Below are 19,658 nucleotides of genomic sequence, written 5' to 3' on the forward strand. Positions count from 1 at the left end.
CTGCAAAGTTTCTTTATCATTTTTCCAGCCCAAGATTATAGACTGGGCTTGATAAACCTCTGTAATTGAAAGAATTAAACATTTCTGCACATAGCATTACTATTTACTGTGCTTTATGCATGTTCTGTCACACAGCCAACAATTTAACTGTGCACAATTTCTGCTAGTTAAGCACTGCTGGCTTAACTACAATAATTGGCTGTACTGATAGAACACATATAGTCCAGTTCACTGTACTAAAGCCACAGCTTTCTTTTTTTTTTCTTTTTCTTGTCATTAAACTTTTGAATATTTTTAAAACTCAGTTGTTTAAAAAAGAGATGGCAGTTCAAGTATTCAATTTATTATAAGGACATTACCTCTTTAAGAGGAAGGTTTGCATATAATTTGCTATAAACAATTAGAGCATGTGCTACTTCTGTACCACGTTATTTTTTGTTGTCTCTACTTGATGGAAGTACTTTGTATCTCAGGATCAATTTTCTGTTGCAAAGTTATGTGGTAAAGATTAAAGACGCTCCGGTTTTCGAAATTTTCTGGGACATGTAGAGAAAACCCTCCACTCCTGTAAAATTCCCATCAGTGAACTGGGAATGACTGCTAGGAACCGACCACAGAAAGAGCACGAGAAAAGCAAAGTGAAATTATCTATAAAGGGTAAATAAAGGTTGGAAATTTCTCTGGAAATACTTCTAAAGCTCTGTTGAACATATCACTAAAAAACTGAAAGAATTACCTCGTTTGTTATGCCATATACAATGCTTAATACTGGTATGTATTTCAAGCTAGTGGTAAAAACAAAGGAACTGTAATAAGCAGGTTACTATGAGCTCACAAAGATACCATCTGTGCTTACCTGTGAGAAGTCCAAGGAGCACAGAGACCACGTTTCAAGTACTAAAAAACGACTGGAAAATATAATTGGCATTATTCCTTTTCATTATGTCTGGTGATTTGTTCCAGGATTTACAGTCCTGACCTTCATATGCTATAAACAGAGCCTTCATTTAGAAGGGATTAAGGCTGACCATGTGTGATAACCCACCTTCACAACAAATGCTGTCTTTAAGAAGATGCCAAGTTGTGGAACACCCTCCTGCCCATTCCACTGCCAGTGGCCACTACACAGCTTTGGAGAACTCCTCCTGCTGCCAGGTGAAAACTGAGCATCCTATGGATGAGTCCTCTCAGGGTACAAAACACTGCCTTGTGGAAACCATCCGCGTTAGAATTATTTGGGATTGACGGATGTGACAGGCACAAGTTCTGTAAGCAGTGCTTTGTGGATTACTGAGGGATTTGTGGCAAAGCACCCCCCAGGGGTGATTCAACCATCCTGAATCCCACAGCCTCAGGAAGGCAGAGGTTTGCTAACACAGTTTGGCTTGTGAGTTGGATGAGGTCCAACCTAAAGCACTCATTGACTGATCAAACTTCTACCACGTGTGGCCTCCCTGGCTCCCAAACTGGTGCTCAAATCAGGTCAGCTCAGAGCTGAAAAGCCTGTACATCTGTCTGGTCCACTGATGTCTAAGGGCACCAGCATCCCTACTCCCAACAGAAGCAGAAAAAAAATGCTAAGAATTAAACATTTTTCCTACACATGGCTCTCAAACGAACTGAGCTTGCCTGAGTCCTGGTCCTGACCGTTGCTCCTCTCCAGCTGGAAATTTGGGGAAAGATGGCCATTTATCTGCAAATTCCTTTCCACATACCATACACACACACACACACAAACACAAACTCACGGGGTTGTGAAATGGTTACACCTTTGCTGAGGGTTTTGTTATAGGCTGGGTTAAGCCTTGTTGAAAATGGAAGGCTTAACCACCGCCCTTCTCTTCGGAGCTGGAGGAGACAGTTCAGCACATGTTTCTGCCCAAAACAAAGGCATATGTAAGGTTGCCCAGGAATTTAAAAGATCTGGGTGGGGAGCCTTGTGGAGTTTGTTTTGGGCAGGGATGCATGTGGAAAAGAGACAAGAGGAGATTGAGCAGCAGAGACGGAGCTGGGAAGCAGACTGGGAGGAAGGTGGGCAGTGTACAGGATCTGTGGTGCACAGCTCCGGGAGAGGCTTGGAGAGAGGGATTTCAGTCCCAAGGTTTGCTGGAAAGACCCGGGGAACACGAGCAAGGAATCCTTCTCCCATTACAGGAGACAGGAAATGTGATTTAGCGGTGGTTCAAAAGTGGGCAACTGTGTGTTCAGTCCCATTCGAAGCTGTACACAATTGTAATCATCTCAAGTAACAAAAACTGGCATAAACAGACAAGAGAGAAAGCGGAATCCAGAAATTTGCTTGCCTGTATTCTTGAAAAGCGTGACCAGAATACCTTGCCACTGCCTTTAACCATTAGGGAATTCTGAAAGACTGGTTATTTTTTTAGGCCAAAACTGAGTCAACTTAAGGAAACCCTCACAAGCCTATTTTTATGTTAATTGAAAGTCACAGTCTGAACAAAAATATTTGAAAACTCCCAGATAATTCAGTCTCTACTTGTAGACTGTGAACAGAGAATTTGGTAGATTCTGTATACAGCTGAAGCGAAGAGTCTGAGACCTCCTTTAGTTAGTAAATGCAAGTGAAATATTTGAACAATCCGATAACAAACACTGAAACAGGCCCCAGACTGCTTATTCAAGTCACAGTGGTAATGAGAGCCTGGGAAGATTTACCTGTGGTAGGACTGCAGATGTGATTACTCAGAGATTTTTTGGTAGGATTTTTAAACTCATATAACTGTACTTTACTTCTTTATATTTCAACTGGGGCCAGAGTCCTTATCATTGCAGAAACAGGGATTTATGGCTCTTTATTCCCTTTAGCATTCACCTAGAAGGCCATGGAGCCCTTGCTCCTAGGCTTGCTGATAAAAAGATAATCATCTTTGAAGTGAACTTCCTAGGAACCAAGTCCTCCTCCAGCTGGAGGCAATGGAAATGCTGCTGCTGACTTCAGTGGTTGTAAATCTCAGTTCTAACATTTTTTATGACACCTCTTTTCGGAGCAGATACATTCACTGGAGTATTTGTTACTAATTGCCTGCATTTTTTTGTTCATATTATTAAATATGGCCTGTAATGTATTTCTCATTTTTTAGCAAAAAAACCCCAAACTTATGGAAAGACTGTCTATGTTAGAGCAAATCTTGTAAGTATTGAACTTGTTTATCTTATTTGTCTTCCTTTTTGCTATTTAAAAGGAAGGTGTTTGTGGTGCGAGGGTTGGCAAATAGTTCATAAAATGTAAATTTGATTTTATTTTGTTGTGATGAAGAGAGAGGGGAGAGAGAAATCCTGTAATTTCAGCAATTTAATTTTTTTTTCCCCACACCAAGTTACAACTCAGCATGAGTTGAAATGACAGATACCAACCCCAAGAATTAAGATTATACGGTGGAAATGCCAATAGGCTCCTCAGCACAGCCGCTGTTAGTGGCACCGCTCTTTACTGTTCCTGGAACGAATTCAGAGGGGCTGGGTTTTTGCTCTGAGATCAGGCATTATGTTATCACTTTTCTAGTCTCACATCATTCATTTTAAAGCAGTTGTTTCCTTGACTCACAGCCATCCAAACCTGTGTGATACAAAGCATCACGTGCCATGTTTTGTCTCCCCCCCCAAACGAGTCTCCAAGGTGTTGATGTCGATGCGAGATGAGGATGCTCAGCACTTCTCAAAACCAGGCCCTGAGAGAAAGGCAAGTGCGAGTAACAAATGGACACGGTGGAGGTGGTGATTAAGGGCTGTTACTAAGACACTTTGGGGTTCTGATGTTGCAATTCATGTGTTATTTTTGTGACTCAAACCGCTGATAATCTTGTCATCTACCGTTAAAATGTTTCCATGGTGAATTTTACATACTGTTTTTATTTAATAATTCTTGACAGAAGGGAGAGTTCTGCCTTCAGCAGAACAGGATAAAGCACTGACCTCTGCAGTGCTGAATGTTTGTCCTTGTCTCTCTCTCATCCACCAAATTTTGCTTTGTGCAGGGCACTCAGCAAGCACCATGAACAGAGCTCTCCTCACCTAACGTGGAGGTGGATACACTTTGAGCCACACATCAACTGGTCACTCACATTCCCTGTGTAGATAATGGGAAGAAACCAGATACCTGTAGACTGTGGTTTATCTCACCTCTCTCAGATATCTGGGAGAATTTACACCCAACAGTGCCTTGTGCCATGGGGACGAGTTCAGACACTGCTGCTCACACTGCTCTGCCGAGCTGAATCTCACGCCTCTTAATAACACTTTAAGTCCAATGTAACTCCACCTCAAGCCAGTTGTACAAACTTTTCAGACCTTTTCCCTGCTTGTTCTTGAAGGCATTTTGATAAATGGGTGCATCACAGGACTTTAAAAAATAACTGGAGTCACCTGATGAAAAAACAACATTCACCACACATTTACAAAATATCCCTCTGGCTCTCACTTACATTAATATTTTGGTATCAGCAGGAAGGAGTGTTCCACAGTCAGGATCTGGTGAGGGGTTTATAATCTTCTGCATGGAATCACTCATGATAGAAAAGGATTGTTTTGCAGATAAAAAGTTGTCACTCTACCAACAGAAATGAGGGAAGTTCTTTTGTAACGATTGAAAATGTTAAGCGACATATTTGGTATTTCTGCCTTAAGTGGTCTGGGTGCCTTTAAAAATTAAAATGTGAAATTAGTTTGTTCGATACTGTCTGACTAGGAAGCCACAGAGCCTCTTATATTGAATCCTGTCCTTTGAATTGCTTCTTTAAAACACTTTCTTTATCTATAATTTTGGTCAGTGATTTTAAAGCAAATTGCCCCACAGTTCTGAAAACTGACTGAGCAGGATGTCACTCAGCAGGGTTGGCATAATCTAGTCTCCTTTTAGCTATACACTGCTTAATTTTGCTGACTGAGCTGCCCAAAATCCTGGTGAGGATCCAAATCCAAATTTTGCAAATTCAAACTTTTATCACCAACCAAAAAAATCCTCCATTTTGACTACAGAAAATCTGGCTTTCAATCTGAATTTTGGGGTCTAGGTTTCCCTCTACTTCCTGCCTGAGAGCATCATTACAGCAACTCCTTGCACAAGTTCCTATCTAATTGAAACACATGCCTTCGTGCTAAACGAAGGAATGTCATAAAAAATTTATGAGTTAGTTACACTTTGAAGCAATAAAGTGTTAGACATTTAAAAAGAGCTTTTTTTTTAATTTATTATTTTTTTTCCCCCCCAAGTCCTTCAGACCAGGAACTGTTTGCAATGCACAGAGCACATTTGGGATCTGATCACTATTGTTATTCCCTTTTGCAGTGTTCTGTATACATATATTGTTTGATTTCCATAAATATGACAGAGATCTATGCAGTGAAGTGTGATGAAGTGATGTGAAACTCTCTCAGTGATTTTCAAAATATGCAGCCCATAAATCATTCACCTTAACCCGGGCCCAAATTTGCATGAAACTGGGGGTCGATTGTCTCAAAAGCCAATCCACCAGAAGTCCAACTAATCCCTGCTGCATGTGGAGCACATAACCAAGTTATAAAGGTAGGTTTTGGATGGCTCCAGGGTTTGTAATGGATGCTTTGCACAGCTGTAATGATGAGTGGGTGAGGAGAGTTAAGAATGAATCAAGTGTGGGTGGTGGAAATATTTGCCGGGCATGTCACAGCCAGGGGAGGAAGCGCAGGGGCCTCCCAGCCCTCCCGTGGTGGGAAAGACGTCGAGGCTCCCTGGACATGGGCCCTGGTTATTTATTTATTTCAGCTCTGACACATTCCCATTAGGAAAGCAAAAAAAATGTGAAAGTGATACCACGTCTTTTGAAAGCAGGGAGCTGATTGTGGCTGAGCAGCAGAGCTGTCTTGTAATCTGCATCCAAACGTGTGGGTGCCTCTTGGGTTTCCTCAGCTATTTTATGGCCCGTTTTCAAAGATTTCTGTCAAATCAGGCCAACAATGTCTGCATCCCCTACCACATCAGTGAGAAATTGGACCGTGTTTCAGAGCCACGTAAATTCCTTGTATAAGAAACGTTTACGTTTTACAAAGTGTAAATTTAGCAGACCAAGGGGTGAATTCCTCCCCGCTTCACTCCACACTTACCGCAGAGATGAGTTGACTATTAGTTTACCATTAGTGAGCAGAAAAATGAGTGGCACGTGTAGCTGAACATTACAAAGGTTTCTTCCAGGATTGCTGTGACTTGTTCAGACAGTTGATAAGACAATTAATTCTCACTCTTCCTGTATTTTCACGAGAACTTACCTATGAGTAAACAAAACCCCAAGCCTAGTTTGTGTTTCTCTACTGTATTATTATATGGCACTGTAAGTGCAATAAAGCAGTCTCCTGACTGCTTGGCTTTTCATGGTCGTTGTTCTTAGACAGGTTTTCTTGCACACATGAAATAATATCCAACAACTTTCATGTCTAAGGTCCTGGTAGTTTAAACACAGTCCAATTCTTTATTGGCAACATATTTTTACAGTTAGGGCTTGATTGGGCTGGGAAATATTAGAAATGTGTTGACTAACACATTGTTAAAAATACAAGACGTGTAATGTTTGAGTAATGCTGGACATTCGTGGTTCAGGTTGAATGGTTGTTCATGATCCAGAGTTGCAACAACAGCTGATAAAGCAGTTCTAAAAATGCTGGTCTCCAAAGATACCCATGTTGCCCAATAACTAAGTTGCTCAAAATGGTGACTGAAATGGTGGCTCCACTGAAGTCTGTGCCAAACTTCACCAGTTTTGTAGGAGTTGAACATTTCTTTTCGCACAGAACAATGTACTCATTCAACGAGTAGGTTTTCCAAAGTGTTGGGGTTTGGGGTTTTTTTTGGTTTTTTTTGTTTTTTGTTTGGCTTAATACAAGTGTCTTAAAGGACAAAAAAATGTCTTTAAACCAGGGCAAGAATTAGTGACATTGATAACTGTCATGTCTGAGGTTTTCAGGAAAGCAGTGAAATCTCAAAGCCCACCAGTATTTCGTTCCCTTGCGCTAAAAGACTCACGCAGCAAGAATCTGTAAGTGACACTCAACCAAGAAAGCCCTTTTCTGAACAGCTGATGTGAGACTTGAAAAGAGGCAACGTAACAAATGTAATGCTGGGGGAAGTGCTTTCATTCCAGCTCAGGAACATCTGGTTTATTGCAACAATAACTACTGTAATTATATCACTGCTGGAAAAGCTGCTCTAGGTTAGGTTAAGTTTGTGGTTTCTATAATAAACACTACTTTGGAGGAATGGGGGTTTCAGTATTTCAACCATGTCAGATCACGCTGAACCGAACTGTGATTTGAGGCAAAAATAACAAAATATAGAAAACATAAAAGCATTATTTCTAACCATATATTTCTTGAGATAGACTTCCTTATTATAGCAAGTGGAGGGTATGCCAGAGAAGTAAATTGTTGGATGACTGACCATATTTCACTGATAAAAACTAAAGAAGTAATTTTTTTTGTCAGTTGGAAGCAGGCTTGTTAATACTTATTGTAATATATACTGCTGTAATAAATAAGCAAACATCCCACAAAGGACAATATTCTCATTTTACTTACAGGGAAAACTAAGGAACCTGCCTTAGGTCGGACAGCAGCTTAATGTTGGAGGGTCTCCTAGTAAGAATATAGTGGGTTTTTCCAGAGGAGTGCCTGTGTGATAGGATTTGCTACCCAGCCACTGTGTTACTTCACTAGTCATTAAAAATGAAGTGTTTCAACAACAGTGCAGTGCTTTTCTGTCTGAGGGAAAGTCAGAATCTACATGAAGCTTAAAAGAGCAGAACCAACTGGGTTCTTCAGTTGCCAAGTGTATTTCTTGAATATTATCCAGCAGCAAGAAACAATTGTCTCTTTTCTTGGAAACAGAGCACATTTACTGCCCATAGCATCAGTAGTATATTCATAGAGGGAGGTTGGATGCACTTGGATCTGCAATGGGCTACGTGTTGCACGTGAAGTTTTCCCCCAAAACTGCAAAATATAAATAAACCAGTTTGTATTCCACTCTTAGGGCATACTCAGTCTAGATTCTATGATAAATATTCTCCGTGCCCATACAATTTTATTGTATTGCCAATGTATGCAGCAGAATGGGTAAATATCTTGTGGATAAGGGGAACCAGGAATGTCATTCCAAGTGGATGAATTCCCATTGAAATGCTTTGTTACTCTAGGAAGGTGTGCAATAGATCCAGGACTGCCTCAGACATTTGAGAAGTTCAGAATGATGGACAAGGAGATATTTGATTACTGTAGTTTGCTTCTTTACCCCCTCCTCATGATTTGGAGAGTTTGTTGCTGTGTGTTCAGATCCACACAATTGTACACAACAGATCAAATAGAATTTGCCAGTTCTGTGCATGCAGCATTTCAACAACTGCCCCAGAGCTCATGAATGTTCCCATTGGCAAAATGTGACCTGAGCAAGACTCAACTTACACATGCAAATATGGGTTTGTGTGTGCAGTGGACTTCTGTTCAATAAATGCAGACTTAACAGTATCTATAGTTTTACCTCCTGCAGCTGAAATAATTCCTATCAGCTCAGTGTTTGGAATTGAAACAATTCCTTTCCTTCAATACAGATAGAATGAAATAATGCCAGAGTATCACACTCTCTTTTTCTGGATGTTATTCTTCCAGAAAAGTTCAAATTAATAGGGCGTAAATCACATCACATAAATGGCCACTGAACCTTTTTGAAGGCAGACCAGTGAAAACATGCTGTAATTTTCAAAGGAACATAGTAGAGAAAATAACAAAGTAGTTTTAAAGTGCCAAGAAAAAGTAGATTTATTGTTATTTAGGATGAGCTCTATCTGAATTCCCCCAGACATTGTGGGGTTTAGTGCTCATGGTCATTAGACTTATCAGTCACACATGAAGTTTTTCTTCCACAATGTTCTTTCTTATATCTTTCATATTATTATGAAATAATAATAGAGAAATAGTGAAATAATAATAATGATATTTTGTTATATCTTTCATATGTATATACAAATATTTATATAAAATATCTTATTATATCTTTCACATATGTATATATACACCACTCCTATATAAGTATGTGCATCTATAAACATATCTCTTTTTGGGAGTGGGGGTGTGAATCAAGAGCAACCCAACTTTCTCTATTTTCACAGAAATCTTTTTAAAAATAAAATCACATGATATATAAGAAGAAAGTTACGTCTGGCTTGAAAGTTTCTTATTTTTTCACCTGTCATCTCATCACCAGTTTTAGAATCCTGACAAGTAGGTTGCTGAAATTTTTAAAATATATATATATATATGTGATCATATCATGGATACTTTTATAAATACTCCTGTTTTTACTTTGTAGTCTTTGACTACAGTCATTGCCACAAACTGTGGTCCTTCAGACAGGACAAGTCAAAAGAAAAAGGTTTGCAAGCTGCTGGCAGCAGTGCTGGGCATGCCTTAACCACACGAGCTTTAAAATACCACCTAGAACTGAGATGAACCGTTCACCTTTCTTTTTTTTGGATGCTAAAAATTCTCCAACTTTGTTCCTGCCTGCTGAGGCACTGAATCTTGGAAGATTATCTGAATATTATCTGGCTAATGCTAAGTGTCCTCAGATGCCTTTGTTGCCGGTGGTACCTTCCAGCACCAGGCACCCATTCAAAAAAAAAAAAAAAAGGAAGAAATTAAGTTATTTCAGAGTTTTCTTTAGTTTATGTGTTGTCAGGAAGTTTGGTGGTACTTAGGATTCTGTCCTGTAAAATGCTGACCTTTCTCTCCTTTAACTCCCATCTGGGCTATTCCATATCATCCATACCATCTGTATCATCCATACCTTGCATGGTTCCATATCATCCATACCTTGCATGATTCCATATCCAGAAAATAAAAAAAAAGGAAAATGTTTTGTTTGGTTTTTTTATTTATTTTGTAATATATAATAAAAACAAACAAAAAGAATAATATCGAAGGGTGGACTGCAACATGATTAAAAAAAACAACCCTGAAGATAGAATTTCCAGTTCTCTGGCTCTTTCTCTGTTTTTGCAGCGTGTGATTAGTCCATCTAGGCAGCAGAAAAATTTGCTTGTGGTGGGCTGACTTCCTCCCGCGGTGCTCGTAGGTCACCATCACCCATCAGCTCAAGTGCCTTTCGTCCCTGCTGAGCTCCTACTGGAATTCCTCGAGCCAGGGATGGCGCAAGCTCATTCCCAGGGCTGGATCCCACGTGCAGCGTGGCAGGATTTACTGGCACTGTGGATCCAGGCGCTGGAAGGAAGGAGGAGCAGCAACAGGAACCGTGAGAGGTTCACTGCAGGTGGTGCTGGAGATGCTGCCTCTGAGCCCCGCTCGGCACTTCTCTCTTTTGGAATGTTAATATCGAACGGAAAGCTCTCTTCTCTGAGAACAAACAACCCGAAAAAAAGAGTTTTCAAGCGAGGTAATGAGGCCTAGCAGGCTCAGAGCAGAGATCTGGGCTGTTTGCAGATGATATTATGAAGCTCAGCAATTTAAGAGTTTTCCACTGCCCCTGAGAGAAACGGGAACAAGAACTATAATGCACACACTCAGAAAGTAAAAAAGAAAGATGATTTTATTTGCATTTCTACAAAGTTCTCACATGCTGTCTTAGACCCCTCGTTTATTTTTCTGGTTGTGATTGCAAGAGCTGGTTGTGTTTTGGAGGTTGCATCATTCACAGAGGTGCTGAAGATATTTCTGCATGGATACAGAACATTTTCACACTAAGGAAACCCACGGTTTGTGGACATATTCAGACACATATTCTAGTATTCAGATTGATTCACTGGTAGTGGTGCAGAAATTCTGCTAGAAACCAGGGAGACAAAGAGACTTTCAACACAATCATGAGAAATATTATGGCCTGATAGCAAGAAATTCTGTAGGTGTCATTGTACGTGCTCATGAGGTGTAGGTTTTTTTTTTCTACTTTGTTATGCAACTTCAAAATGAAACATCTTCATGAAGGAGTTCTTGACAGTACAATGTGCTTTGCATTTAGCATCTCTTTGACACGATGGTCTGGTCTCCTTACTGTGGGCTAGAAATTGGAGATAAATTCAAATCATAAAATTCAGACCACAAAATGTGAAATAATGCGAAAGTCTAAGAGCTGAATGATGCAAAATATCATGAGAATGTGTGAAGCATTGATACAGAGGCAGGGGCTGTATGTGCACTTCAGGTCTGTGTAAGGAAAGCTGTTTGTGAGGGAAACTCAGCTGAAGTTCAGACTGTTCCGATTCCTGTCTGTTAAAAATGGGAAATATTGGGGACTGCTAAACATTTAATTTTAATAGATGGTCAGCAGAGGGGTTACTGAGAACAGCTGTTCCTGTAATTGTTATAGAGGGAGAAATTCTCAGTGTTCAATGTGATGGCAAGCTAGACCCTGGTATCTGGAATTGCCGGGGTAGCTGAGGGTACAGACCATTCAGGAACACACCTCAGAGCCTGGCAGAAAGTTGCTGTCATGGGCAGGCATTTTAATATTCTTCTGTTGTAAATGGGGTTACCAGAGAGACAAAACCAATGTTACAAAAGCCAAATAGTCACTTCCTGACCCCGTTTTCAGATCACTGAATATGCTCTAGGTGCAAGACCTATCAAAGCTAGGAAGGGATCCTGCCTCTCATCCATAAGCAGAAATGAGGAACCCTTTGCAGATCATTAGATGAGACCTCCCATGCTTCTTTGCAGCAGAAATCTGCGATACCAGTAGTCCAGCCGCTCCTCCCTGCTCCCCCACAACCTCCTTCCATGTTCATTCTATTTTCTCATTCCCGGGTTAGGGAGAGAGCAGACCACTGCTCCCCCTGGAAATGACACCAGCAGTAGAATGATCTGTGTTCGTCTCCAGATCAGTGTCCCGTAAGGCTCCCGGCAGGACTGTCCAGGAATGAGATCCCTGCAACAGTGTATGGGCTGAGGTCACCTCTTCAGCAGCAGCTTAGGCTGACATGACACTTCAGCGATAGTTTAGTTATACCCTTGTTCATTAGGAGTTTGTCTCACTGTGTTGGACACCCTAAATTTTGCTGTCTAAGATCACTTGATGCTGAAGTGTATCTTTCCTGGTGTTCCATAGCATCCATCTTCTGTTCCATAGCACTACCTGCCATCAGTATGCTAATGCACCATTTTAAAGTCACATCCTTCTGACTGGCTGGTTTTTTTTTCATCTCTTATTCTTTTTCTCCCACTCCTCCCATTTGGAAATCTCACTCTTGTGGCCTCCAGAGGAAACCCCACAGGGGAGAGCTCGTTTGCCCTTCATCAGGAAGCTGAAATGTCCTTCCAGTGCTCTCCCCTGGTGCATCGGCCTTTACTCCCTGGCCTGAGCTCTTGAAAGGCTGCAGTTCTCCCGGGAAGAGCTTTCCCACATGCCGTATTGTCAGGGGAATGCCTGACCGTGCTCAGCGGTTTCCGTGTGCGGACATGTGGGCGGGAAGGGGCAGAGGGGCCGCAGGACAACGGCAGGAGGGAGGCCTGGACCAGGACTGGGATCTGTTGACCTGCCAGGATATGGGGTCTGTGCAGACAAGTATCAATAAAGGCACGAAAAACAGAGAAAGGAGCAGCTTCTCAAATTGCAGCCCTTGGTTTGCAGGAGGTTGGGGATTTTTTCTGTCCCAGAGTCAGGCGTTCAAAGTCTGTCATCTGGCCACATCTGCTGCATTTTGCTGGGTGAGCACAGAGATGGGATACCTGACCTGGGAAATGATTCATGCAGAAGCCTCAGGCTGTTTCTCACCTGCACCATGTTAGCAGCACTGTGGTTGTTCGAGACCCCTCTGCCTTGTTTCTCACAGATGAATCAGGGCTGCAGAGACATTACAGAAAATAGTGAGCAATCCCAAACCTGAAATTCGGATCTAGCTTTTTATCATGAGGTGAGTGAGTCTATAGGTGGAAAAGTCCACCTTTTCCTGAGCGACTGTGGAATTCTGTGTTCCTGCTGCTGACAGTCTGCCTCCCCCAGCAGTGGCACAGGGGACAAAACCCAGTCTCATCAGAAGCACAGCATCCCCACAGGCTGCCAGAGTCAGATTTCCATGATCCTCAGATTTCCACAATCCTTAACTAATCAAAAAATAAAGCAGGCTTGGAGTTTGGGATTTTTTTGTTGTTGTTTCATTCTCCCTGTGTGTGTGTGTTTGTGCCAGCTGTATCCGAAGGACGGCTGGCAATACTTCCTGATTTTGTAACTGAGATGTATAAATACAGCAAGACTGAGATAATATCTGGTAATGTAATACCTCTCCATCCCTAGGCATTGACAGGAGCTGGTTCCTAACTACCCTGCAAGCTCAGACCTAAACAAGAACCCCTGGAGTGCAGCCACTGTGTACCTGCAGCACGAGGTGCTCTGGCTTTTAAGTTGCCGAAGAGAAACCTTTAGTGCTCCTCTCCCACCAGAGATGGGAACACTTGTGTGTCATTTAGAAGTAAAAAGTATCTCAGAAGATCCAGTTCCCTGGCTGATTCAGGTTCAAATCAAGGCTATTGATATTGTCTTTAAGTCAATACCTTAGACCATCGGTCACAAGAGGTTAGATAAGATTAAAGAACTGAGTTTTTTTAATCTATTGAATATGAAAAATGGCCACTTCTGGCTCTTCATTTACACCATCTGTTGCTAGCAGGTTGTATTGGCAATTTCAGGGCAGATTAATAATTGTTCCTGATTTTGGCACACCAAGAGGTTAAAAATAAATCTTTAGCCACGAAGAAGAGTCCCCAGCAATTGATTTCTCAAAGATATTTTGGCAACTTGAAAAGAAAATATATGCTTTGAGCCTTCCTAGAATTATTTCTCCCAGCCACATGTGATATAAATAAAACAAACCTCAAGAATCTGGCTTAGAATATGGAATAACATTTTGCTACAGTCATTTCTGCTGTGTTTACCACAGCAAATGTTGAATTACAGGCATCACCATACATGATATTTAAATATTTCAATCATACCCAGAGCTCTCAACACTCTTGTTTCTTTCCCATGTTCACAACAATTTGCCAGCAACATTTTAGAGGAGAGCAGTCATTTTATAGCAACCTCTTTGTGTCAAGAGTTGTGCACACACTACACAGCTCTACTGAGATGTAGCACAAGTCCTGCTTGGAGCATCCTCACCATGTTCTGGGGTGCCAAACGATTAGAATAGTCCTGAGATGTGTGTCCAAAGGTTTCCATGACCCAGGGGCTTTAAAGTCAGTGCTATCAGGTCCTGTGAGGATGAATCCTGTCTCAATTCCCAGCAGCCTCAACTGTCATTTTGATTGTTCCTCCTGGTGAGCCTGGTGAGCCCAATTACAGACTGGAGGAAGAAGAAGTTTAACATGTGTTGAGCTAATAAAGCTCTGCTAAATTCCCACTTTGAGGATAACTTGCACAAAAAACAGTCCAACCCAAGAAGAGAGCGAAAACTGAGGGAGAATCAAGAAGGGAGCCCGCAGGAACTTTCAGTAATCTGGAGCATAAGAATGAAGAGAACCACAAAGCTGCTTGATAAAAACAGTGCAAGGATCAAAGATGGTCTTTTCAAATGCAGACACCACATTTTAATGGACAAACAGCAAAAAAGAAACAGAGGAAAATGAAGAATAATAGCTGTGGAAAGTTGATATGGATGTTAAGGAAGAAGTTCCATTAAAAATCAGTGACTTTTTCAGAGGACTTTACAGGACACATGGGAATTGGATCTTTGGACAGGATAATGGTTTTATGAACAAGTTCTTTCTACACTTTCATGAAGTTTTCAGCTATCTGGCTTTCCTGTAATGAAACTTTTCAAGGGGTGCATTTGGCAAATAAATGCTGAACACATCTGAAAATCTGGTCATTGAGAGGATGCCCAGCTGAGAGTTGAGCTCTTCTGGCCAGTGAGTTCCTCACAAAGTGCAATCCCCCATGGGACACTGGGTAACAATTCTGTATTTGAGAGCATCCACGGGAGGGGGTTGTAGCAAGGAGAAGGGAGAGAACTTAACCAGAGGACGCTGAGACCAATTTATGGCTGGGGAGACTCTGAGCCAGCCCACCCCTTCCAGCCTCTGCTTCCTGAACCCTGGGTGTTCCTGGTCTTGCTGGAGCCTCCTGCCAGTTCTATCCTTTCCCCGGAGTGGAAAAGTAACTGGGGGAGCTGGACCATAGAGCAGCTGAGGCCAGCAGAGGAAAGGACTGGGAGCAGTGCTGGCAGTGCAGTTGGGAGTATTACATTTCCAGTCGGAGCCGACTGGAAATACATAATGTTGAGCTTAATGAAGAGTGAGGGAGGAAAAAGGCATGAGGGTGGGTGCTAGCAGGGATTAGGCTACATGAAAGGTCATTGTTTGATGGGAGGGAGGGAGCCAGAATGGGAAGGCTGAATAACTTCCAAGCAAAAAGAGGATTTTCGTGTAGTAGCTCCTCAGTCTTTATTTCCCTGAGGCATTTCTGTGATGCTTTTGAATCTATGGGTTGGTGGGCCCAGATTACTCCAGAAAATCAGTCCTGCATCTGCTTTGAGCTGTTATTTTTATTCTCTGGGGCTTCATTTGATGGTCAAGGAGCCTCCAAAACACACACAAATGGCCTTCGCGACGTTTTGGAGGTGTGGGTATTATCACATAAATTTTAATTAATGAAAACCTATCTTGTCACAGCCTGACTCAGCATCAGGGCAGGGAAAGAACCCAGGAATCCCAGCTCCCCATCACGTGCCCTGCCCACCAGCAGGACACCCTGCTGCCACATGACCTTGTGGACGTTTTCCCTCCCTGGATGGATGTTTTCTCTCCCTGGAAGCCAGTCAGTAGCAATGTCCATCGACAGCATGGATCACCAGATCCTTCTGTGGTCAGAGTAGGAAGCATTATTCATCCTTCTTTTGGGACTGCAGCAAATTCCTGCACAGAAAACAGTCAGCTAGGAAAAAAAATGCATGGCTCGTGTAAAGCTAAATGGTTTAATTAAACATTAGATTAACTCTACCCCAAAGCCACCAGCAAAAACACCACAAGCATGTGCAAAAGACAGATGCCTGTGGATGGACCTACACAACCTTTTTCACAGTCTTTTATATAACATTAGTGCAGACTTAGACAAAAAGTAGTCTTGTTCTTTTCAAGCCAGCATGAAGTCCAGCCAGGAAGTGTTAGTCATCAGAGATTTTTGGTAGTTGTAGTTTGGAACCCCAACTGGAGTGTTTGCTTTGTACAGTGCTAAAAAATCTAAACCAAGAATTGGCCACTATCTCGGTCAAATCACATTTCTTTTCAAAATAGCTTTTGACTAAATTATCGCTATTAGAAGAAATTTTCCTTTTTACGCCCTCACAACACAAGACAAATGCAAAAGAAACAATCCTTCCCTCCTCCCCAAGGGATTGTAGCAACATTTCTTTTCAGTTAAATTTGGACGATTTCATATTAAAATGCATCCTGAATTGTGTTTTAAAGGGGGGGAAAAAAGGGCAAAATTATTATTTTTGTAACCAAAATAGAACAGATGTAAAATCTTTCTCGGGAGGTTTTTACCCTTTAGAATGAAACTGAATATTTTTCATGGGTTAGTCTGAAAACTGTATTTTACAATTTTGTGAAACAATACATGGCTTTCTCCAGCTACTGGCCATTCACAGTGATACACCCACCCTGTAGGTGTCTGTGTTCTGGCAAACTTTGGCAATTGCCAGTTTTGGCCAAATAAAAAGTATTTTTGCACATAAACAAGATTTGCTCCTACAATCAAGATGATTTTCTGCAATGCATTTAAGCAGCAAGTACAAAGGGTTATGTGTACTTTGAATTCCTGAAATGAATCATGGAAAACTCCAACATAATAAGGTGCTGTTATTAAGTGCTATACAGCTACAGTTGTTATAAAAGCAAAGAATAAATCTGAGGTGGTAAAATAAATCTTCAGCTGGTACAAATCAGCACAGCCCTGCTGAACTGATGAGAACTACACTGATTTTTTTACATGGCATATGGTTTATTCACTATACTGAATAAACTGTGGCACAGGCTGGTGAAATAAAATGGTTTGTCCCCAAATCCACGTTCTTAAGGCTCTCTTCAAGAAGGCCTTCTCAAGCATGAGATACAGGGTGGGGAACAGTGTAGAGGGTGTGGTGGTCAAAGGGTGCAACAGAGGAGACTGATGTGAATCAACTCGGAGCCCCCATGTGTGGGAACAAGTTTGGAGGCTCTCAGGTGAGTGCTGACCTCAGGTGGAGCTGAAGCACAGTCTGTCCTGCTCTCTCCTGGTTCCTCACTGCTCATTGTCTCCTCCTGTCCTGCCCGTGCTGCCTTCTCTCTCATTGATGTAGCTGTTTGTGCAGCCAGACGATCATCTGCCCCCCCAAAAAACTAACTTGGTAGAAGATGTGGCTTTAACGTGGGTCAGCTTCCTGATTCAGTTCACATCTCTGCTGGGAAATGGTTGAGGGTGGTGTGGTGGCACCTGGGACACCTTCTGTTGCTGGGAACACCAGTAACACTGACTAAAAGAGTTACCAAACATTACACCTGAAGAAGAGGAAATCCTATGTCCTCTGGTCAAATTCTCTTGCTTGTCAGTGCCCAGGATGCAGTGGGATGGGGTATGCTAGGAGCCTAAGGAAGGGTGAGAAGTATTCATTATTAGCTTTCCCACTCTGCTCCCTGCTTCCTAGATCACTCACTGTGTCAGTGAGAAGTGTCTGTGACACCAGGCCATCCCAGCTGGGCCTTGGTACGCAGGAATAATAATGTAGTCAATTCCCAGCAATGATTAAAGGTAACTTTTTTGGGAAAATTCTTCCTGATTTTGGTGGTGTGCTGCTCAGGATCACCTATCTCCTATGTACTAACACAGCAGCTCTCACTTCTGAGAGCCTGGCCCTAAATGACTGCACTGAAAGAGATCCCTCATGATCACTGCACAGTGCATGGTGTAGGCTCACAAAATCCTGGCCCAGCCTCTCCCAGTGAGGAGCATTTTATCAGGGTGTGATCTCCTTCCATTCCTGGCAAGCAGAGCAGTGATGTGTTACCTCAAAGGTGGATCTGCCTTAAGCACCGCAGAGTAACACCAACCCATGAGAAGTGAGACTTCAGAGGAGGTCGATTTAACTCAGGTCACAACAGGTATGTTATTCCCAGCTCTGCAAGCTTCTGCTCCAAGCATTAATTTGCTTAAAGAGTAAAATTATTTTAATCACAAATGCACCCTTTTCAGGCATGTTGCCTCTATTTTGTTCAGGATTTTGAGGAATTTCATAACCGTGCTCTTACATCATTGCACCCAGACACAATGTGAACCATTGTCAGATAAAGATGTTTTTTACATTTGCATAAGCGTGTGTAGCTTCCCTTTCTATTACCCAACGTTTTCCTTTTCCAATTATGAATGTTTCAAATCACGCACATTCCTCCGGGGAATGATAAAGACATCCTTAATTTAGGAAAAACAACGCTCCCTCATCAAAGCAGGGTGGTTGCAAGTTACCTGTTCCTAAATGATGATCAAGGCTATGTCAGAGTGTGGTGCAAAGCAGGGCACACAGGAGAGGTAGGATGCTTCCAACTACTTCATGGTAGGTCAGCTCCCCAGCATGAAGGACCCGAACAGCTTTGATTAGACACCAGCACGTTCCCGGACATTGATAACTCTCCTCATGGACTCGAGGGGAAGAAGTGTGATAGCAATGATCAAGATAAAGAAATGAGATAGTAGCTGCTGGTCTGATTGACACTGTGCTTGAGTGTTCTCACACAAAGCCCTCTCTCTGTGCCTGACATGCAGGCGCTGCATTCCCAACGCATTCTTGCAGCCTACACCACATCCCCGAACAATAGCCAGCCTTCTTTCACTCTCCTGCCTCCTTTCTGTGAACAGCTCTCCGTTGACAACCGAGTCTGTTCTCACTCCCGAAGAATTCAAAAAATTGGACGATATAAGGACAGACTGTGACTTCCAGGAGGCATCTTAAAGCATCCTATTTTTAAAGTTGTGGTTTGGTGCTTCTTTTTCTGTTTTGTTTTCTGTTTCAAAGGAAACCTCCAAAAATGCAGTTACCCCGCAAATCCGTCCTCAGACCGGAGAGCTGCTCTGAATGCAGCACCACTAATAGCTCTAAAATGCAAATACATGGATGACTTTCTCTGTTTGACCATTCCAGAACAGCCTTTCCCCTCTAAACTTTAATGTTAATGTTGAGTGCCAAACTGGCAACCCCTGTGCAATCGAAATGTTTGCACAAGAAAAATAGATGCGGTGACACTGGTTTGCTTTCCTTGCCAATCAGACCCAAGCTAAAATGGACAGGAGACACGTAAGGTTAAGAAAGTCCAGCCTTCCTAACACTTATGTCAACTTTTGTTCCCAAAGAATAATGAGTTTTGGTCAGATGGGAAGGATAAATGTCAACAATGTGCATCTTTCTCTCCTTCATCACACATGAGCAAACCACGCTCCCCAGGACAGCCCAGTGGCTGACAGTGAACCAAAACCAACAGAAGAGATGAGAAATCTCTGTCCTGAACTTGCTGGCATGTTGTCTCTTTCTTTGGTTGGTGATACACATCTACACCTGGGGAGTACATCCCATAAACCATAAGCACTTATAAACCAGGAGAGGAGAGGAGAGGAGAGGAGAGGAGAGGAGAGGAGAGGAGAG

This window comes from Neopelma chrysocephalum, unplaced genomic scaffold, assembly GCF_003984885.1.
Source record: "Neopelma chrysocephalum unplaced genomic scaffold, ASM398488v2 Primary Assembly neopelma1_106b, whole genome shotgun sequence".
NCBI lineage: Eukaryota > Metazoa > Chordata > Aves > Passeriformes > Pipridae > Neopelma > Neopelma chrysocephalum.